Genomic DNA, 6,415 nt, shown 5'->3' on the forward strand with positions numbered 1-6,415 from the left:
GAGAGCCAGGATCTTCCTTTCCTAAAGAGGAATTATCTCAGTGATTCCCTTATGCCTTATGCAAAGAAGATGTAGTCACACATGCCTTAGTTATCTGCCAAGTGTGCCAAGACATGCTTGACTCTCAAAGGTTCTTAACCTAGACTGATGCTGAAATAACTGCCCCTCCTCCAAACGTGCATTAATGAACCAGGATTCCACCTCTGCGCTCCAGCGAACTCTTTCATTGCAGTTAACTGTTCCTCTTTATGGGGAAAAAATCCATAGTTTTAATTTTCCTTCTCTTCCTTCACTGACATGGTTCTTACCCTTTCTTTGTTTAGGCCAGGGAGGCAACAAACCCATGCAAATTCTGAGACATTTAAGTCATTCAGACTCCGCACAAGGAGTCAGTGTGAGTGTGTTGTGATTTCACTTAAACGGAAAATGTAAACATCTTGATCAAAAACATTTCAACCAGTTATCTTTGCTTCCCCAGGATTAAATTGTAAATTCAACACTTGCTCTCTCAAGGGCCCTTGGGAAGAGAATGACTCTCTATTCTGTCTATTCCATCCCTAAACTGCATGCAAGTGGCAAACAAAAGCCAGGATAGATAGCACTTGCCCTGAATTTCAGAAGCCTGTGATTATGCCTCTGAAACTGAAAAAAAAAGAAAAAGAAAAAAAGAATCTCACGTGTGACAGAAATAGTTAAGAGTCTTCAATTAACAAATAGATATAGCATTGGTGTTTTTCTAATCAAATCTATTGTTCTGTGCAGACTCGGTGTTCTCATTTTAACTGACAGTGGGCTGCCCTCCAGGAAGCCTGGAGAGAGCACAGGGCAGGTGGAAATGAAGATGTATGCACGTTTCTGTCCCGAGCTGTCAGGTCCTGCCAGGGCAACACAATTTCTCTACTACTCTCTTTTATTACTGTAACAATTTGTCTTTCTTGCTGAACCATGACCCCTTCTTTCCTAGATGTCATCAAAGAAAGGGGGGGAAAGAGCATTAAGTTCTCATTGAACTAAAAATGAATGAATGCAAAAAGAAGAAAGAAAATTCCACTCTGCTGGAAGCATCCATGTGGTTTCAGAGCAGGTCACAATTTATTACTGGTAGCTTGATCCATAGAAGGTATGGTAAACAAAAACATCCCAGTGGAAATCTTTAAGGACTTTGATCATTAATCAGGTAATGTTTTTTTTTTTCCAGTCCTGGGGCTTGAACTCAGGGCCTGGGCACTGTCCTTGGGCTTTCTCAAGATTAGAGCTCTACCACTTGAGCCACAACACCACTTCTGGCTTTTTTTTTCTTTTCTGTGTATGGGTGCTGGGGAATTAAACCTAGAGCTTTGTACATGCTAGGCAAACACTACCACTAGACCAAACTTCAGGCCCTTCTAGATACTCTTTTAAAAAATATTTTTTGTGTGTGCCAGTACTAGGGCTTGAACGCTGTTCCTGAGCTTACTTTTCCTCAAGGCTAGCACTCTACCACTCTACTCCTTGAGCTACACTCCACTTTGAGTAGTTTAGTGGAGATAAGGGTCTCATGGACTGTCTTTCCCTGGGCTGGCTTCAAATCCTGATCCGAGTATCTCAGCCTCTGATTAGCTAGATTACCGTCATGAGTTACCGGCACTGGGCTCTAGGTGTTCATTGGTGAGAGTATGAGAATGACATTTGCAGGCAGAGGGACCTTCCTAATTAACAGAAAATGACAGGAACACCACAGAAGGCCCACACATCTACTCTGTAATTATAAATCACGCTAATAAACTGTCAGAATAATATCCACATTTCTACTTTGGTAAATGTACTTGCACAATGGCTTAAAAGGCCAATATCAAATTTTGAGCATTGGAGAAGAAGAAGGAGGAAGAGGAGAAGGAGGAGAAAAGGATGAAGAAGAAGAAGAAGAAGAAGAAGAAGAAGAAGAAGAAGAAGAAGAAGAAGAAGAAGAAGTGGAGGAAGAGGAGGAGGGGGAGGAGGAGGAGGAGGAAATTTAATGCATTTAAGGGAACGGGAAAGCAGGCAAGTTTGTGAAGGGCAGAGTGGGAAGGCTGGTCTTTGGTGAGCAGTCGAAAGCCATAAGAATATATTATCAAAATAATAAACTTATGCCACTGAATTCTTCATAGGTATTGTTTTGGTACTTTGAAAATATTTGTATTTATAGGGTGGATGGCAAAAAATCAATCATGGCTTATCATGTTTAAAGTCAGGGCAGTTGTTTAAGCAGAGATGCTTTATGCCCCTGAGAAATGGTGACACAAGGCATTAAAATGTGACAGGCAATCCATACTTTATTGGATGATTTCACCATAGCAGACGTATCTTCTCCTTGCTCTAGGGGCCAGGGTAATGGCTTGAGCTTTGCACAAAAAACTTTAAGGAAATCATATTTTAAATGTAACAAGGGAGATTCAACTTTAAAAGTCTAATTTTCCTTTGGTCTCACTGTGTGAATGTCTAGAGATCTGTATAATTTATCATGTCCTTGTATGTGTGTGTGTGTGTGTGTGTGTGTGTGTGTGTGTGTGTGTTAGCAAAAAGAAAGCAAAGAAAGAGAGAAAGAAAGAATGAAAGAGAAATGAAGGAGGCAGGAAGGAAGGACAGGAGGGAGGGAGGGAATCTCAATGTTGGTTTATTTGTATTCCTTCTGTGAACTGATATTGAGCATTTCTTCGGGTGTCTCTTGGCCGTTCATAGGAGGAGATCACAAAGGATCGATAGCTAGGTGCACATAATGATATAAAATTTTACAAATGAACTCCAACAAATGGAAACTAGAGATTTTTGTTGCTGCTGTTGTTTCTTTTGTCTTTTTCTTTTCTGTTTCTTAGTTTGTCTTTGGGAGGGCAAGAAAAGGTGAGACAAAAGGCAAACAAATAAAACAATGGTACTCACTAGACATTTTGTGGGAAATAAACAGTATATTTTGTGGGTGGGGATGGATGGGAGAGAGCAAGAGAAGAAATGACATGCTTCAAAAAGAAATGTATTACAGGCAGGAGTACGGCGGTAGAATGCTGGCCCAAGATGCACTGGGTTTGATTCCTTGGTACCACATACACAGAAAAAGCTGGAAGTGGTGCTGTGGCTCAAGTGGCAGAGCTCTAGCCTTGAGCAGAAAGTGCTCAACGACAGTGCCCAGACCCAGAGTTCAAGCCCCAGGACTGGCAAAAAAAAAAAAGAAAGAAAGAAAGTACTCATTACCTGACTTACTTATGCAAATGTAACCACTCTGTACATCATGTATAAAATAAGAATATAAATATATTTTTAAAGTAAAAAAATAACAAATATCATATCAATTATTATTTAGGAGTCCCATGCAATCAGGGCACGCAGTGGTCTTAAGATTACCAGACACTGTACCAATGAGGGAAAGTCAGGGTCCCTGAGACTAGATTCAGGAGGCATTTCTAGGGTAGATTTGAGAAGGTTTTAGGATGGTCTAATAACTTGAGGTTTCTAACTTAGAAGGGCATGAGCACCTCAGTGCATCGACAAAGGAGAGTTCAGGGCAAGACTTGGGCTGGGCAGGAAAGGTTCTGCGTGCTCAGGTTCAAGCTCTGGACCCTATCTCTAGCCACATGATCATGAAGGATAACACATGTCACCGTGAATCTAGGAAAAATGGTGTGGGAGCAATCTAGGATTTTTTTTAGAAATTTGTCTTTGCTACCAGAAAGTGTTTAAATAGTATATTTTGAAGATGTCTTCTGTTACTAAAAAAATACAGTCCATTAAAAAATAAACAGCAGAGCCGCCTTTATTAGCCGGGGCAGGCGCGGCCCTGGCCGTTCTCCGGCCGGGCTTCCCTGAGTTGCGTTCGGCTCCCGGCTTGGGGTCGAGATGTCCTACATCCCTGGCCAGCCGGTCACTGCCGTGGTGCAAAGACTTGAAATTCACAAGCTGTGCCAAGGTGAGAACTTAATCCTTGGCTTCAGCATCGGAGGTGGGATTGACCAGGATCCCTCCCAGAATCCCTTCTCAGAAGGCAAGACAGACAAGGGCATTTATGTCACACGGGTATCTGAAGGAGGTCCTGCAGAAATTGCTGGGCTGCAGACTGGAGACAAGATCATGCAGGTTAATGGCTGGGACATGACCATGGTGACACATGACCAGGCCCGGAAGCGGCTCATCAAGCGCTCTGAAGAAGTGGTGTGCCTGCTGGTGACAAGGCAGTTGCTGCAGAAGGCCGTGTAGCAGTCCATGTTGTCCTAGCAGCCGGCCTTGATATATCCCTGTCTGCCTGTTTGTACAGTGACCTCTACCATTGCTCTGCCTTCTTCCTGGCTTCTGTATGCTGGGCCTCAGCTCAGAAGGGTGACAGCTCATCCCCAGGCTGAGGGCACCCTTTCTTCCCCTTTTACCCCAAGTCTGAGCCCTGGGAGCAGCAGTTTCCCTTGGACACTGAGGACTGGAAATCAGGGCCTGAAGCTGAGTGGTTGTGCATCTGCAATGACTAGATACAGCCACAGCAGTGCCCAGGTGAACAGGAAACACCTGTGAGTTGACAAAGCTGGGAAATGCCAAGTGGGGCCACTTTTCTGCTTGTCCTGGCTGCTGGGCTTGGTCCTGCCATGTTAATTCCACAGTGTGCGCGATGCATGCTTCCCTGGTACACTACTTTCCACACGCACAACCCGGGCTAGACTCACACAGTACCAGAGCTACTAGGAAGATTGAACTGGATGAGGTGTGTGGGCTTCTGGACACCTCCTCTCCTCTCACGGGTGCTGGCCTCCTGAGGGTTTGTCTGCTTACAGGATTTAGATGAATTCCAGAGCTGACATTTCTGGGCAGCTCTCAGGATGGCCTTTGTTTTTTTCTCTTCACCTGTGGATTTAACTTTTGTATTTTTTTAAATCCTAACTTTGATACAAAGTGTTTTGATCTATTTGGAAAATGCCAATTCCACTTTTGAATTTAGCTTACTAATTCACATCGGAGAGCCACTCCTCTTTGCATATGAACAAGCCTTAATTTGGTTAATGTGCAAATGGGGCAGTATGATGCTATCCTCCACGTGACATCTTGTGCTCAATAAATGATGATAATAAAAAAAAAAAACCAGCAAAGCTATGTATAATGGCACATGCCTATATACCAGCTACTCAGGAGGTAAAGGTGGATGATAGCAGACGTCTAACAAAAAAACCAAAAGACTTGGAGGCTTGGCTCCTGTGACAGAGCCAAGTACAAAGTCCTGAGTTTGAATTTGAACTCGGTATCACAAAAATCATTTTGGAAAATGTAAGGAAAAATAAAACAGTTCACATAATGAATAAATGCCATAATTACCAATGGCTCTTGACCTACAATGGTTTGATTTAGTATATTTTATTTAAGCTTTCCAAAGCATTCCAAAAATTATACACATTTCATAACAACAGTACTTTGAATTCTTTTTTTATATACTTTGAATTCTTTTGTTATGACACAGGTCTTGCTATGTAGACTATACTGACCTTAGGTCCATACTGTGCCTGTTTTAGCCTCCCAAGTGCTAGAATTACATGTCTGCACCGTCACACCCATCTTTAACTTTGAAGTTTAATCTTTTGGCCATATGATTGTCTGTCTGTCTGTCTGTCTGTCTGTCTCATGTTGCTAAGCCATCATGGGCAGGCTATCCTCTCTAAGTCCAGGAGCATCAGTCTGCTCTTAGAGCAGTAGTGTGGCAGCAGGATCTTGGCCCGGCCTGAAGGATGAACTAGACACCTGGGATTCCTCATTCACCTGCCTCTGAGGCTGTCGGGAGGCAGCCAATGGCTGTTTTCTGCTTCATTGGCTTTCCCTAGTACTGAGGATATCTGAAGCAAAGAGTAATTTTTTTTTACAATACAAATTGGACAACTAAAATTACAGTGAAGTATTTAACTTGCAGCACTAGAGCACTGACTATGACCGTGCACTTTGGCATTTTCGTGTGGGAAACTGCAGAATGCAACAAGCTGTTAAAGCTGACTATCTCACACGGTACTTCATATTACATTGTAGCTGGGGCTCTTAATAGTTCATTTCCCAAATGGTGTCTTGTCCCCATGTCACATTTTCTTCTCTTTCTTACGTTTCAATAGAATGACATGTGGTTTTTTTTTTCTCCCAGACTTCTGGGATTAATGTTCATTTTCTGGTTAATTAAAATCTCTTAAGTAAAAACACTTCAAAGCAGTATTGTACTTATGACCATTTCAGTAGTTTCTCTGCTGCTGAGCTATTATGCAAGGCTGTAGTCATTGTAACACAGTCCTTGTATCCTGTTTGTCTTCACTGAAGACTTCACATCCATTACTGTACTATCTCCTGAGAACCACAAGACTTCCAGACTCCTGAACTCTTATCAACTCTGTTTTGCGCCTTTAAGTGTCTGAACCTTCCAGGATCAGGACACTTCTCTAACAGAGAGTCCCTT

General features: G+C 42.5%; 1 pseudogene; it reads left to right on the forward strand.

The window, feature by feature from the left end:
- Nucleotides 1–3,800: 3,800 nt before the first annotated feature.
- Nucleotides 3,801–4,221, forward strand: LOC150056196 (tax1-binding protein 3 pseudogene; annotated as a pseudogene).
- The last annotated feature ends 2,194 nt before the right edge of the window (nt 4,222–6,415 follow it).

This window comes from Megascapheus bottae, chromosome 12 (assembly GCF_031878675.1).
Source record: "Megascapheus bottae isolate mThoBot1 chromosome 12, mThoBot2.hap1, whole genome shotgun sequence".
NCBI classification, from domain to species: domain Eukaryota; kingdom Metazoa; phylum Chordata; class Mammalia; order Rodentia; family Geomyidae; genus Megascapheus; species Megascapheus bottae.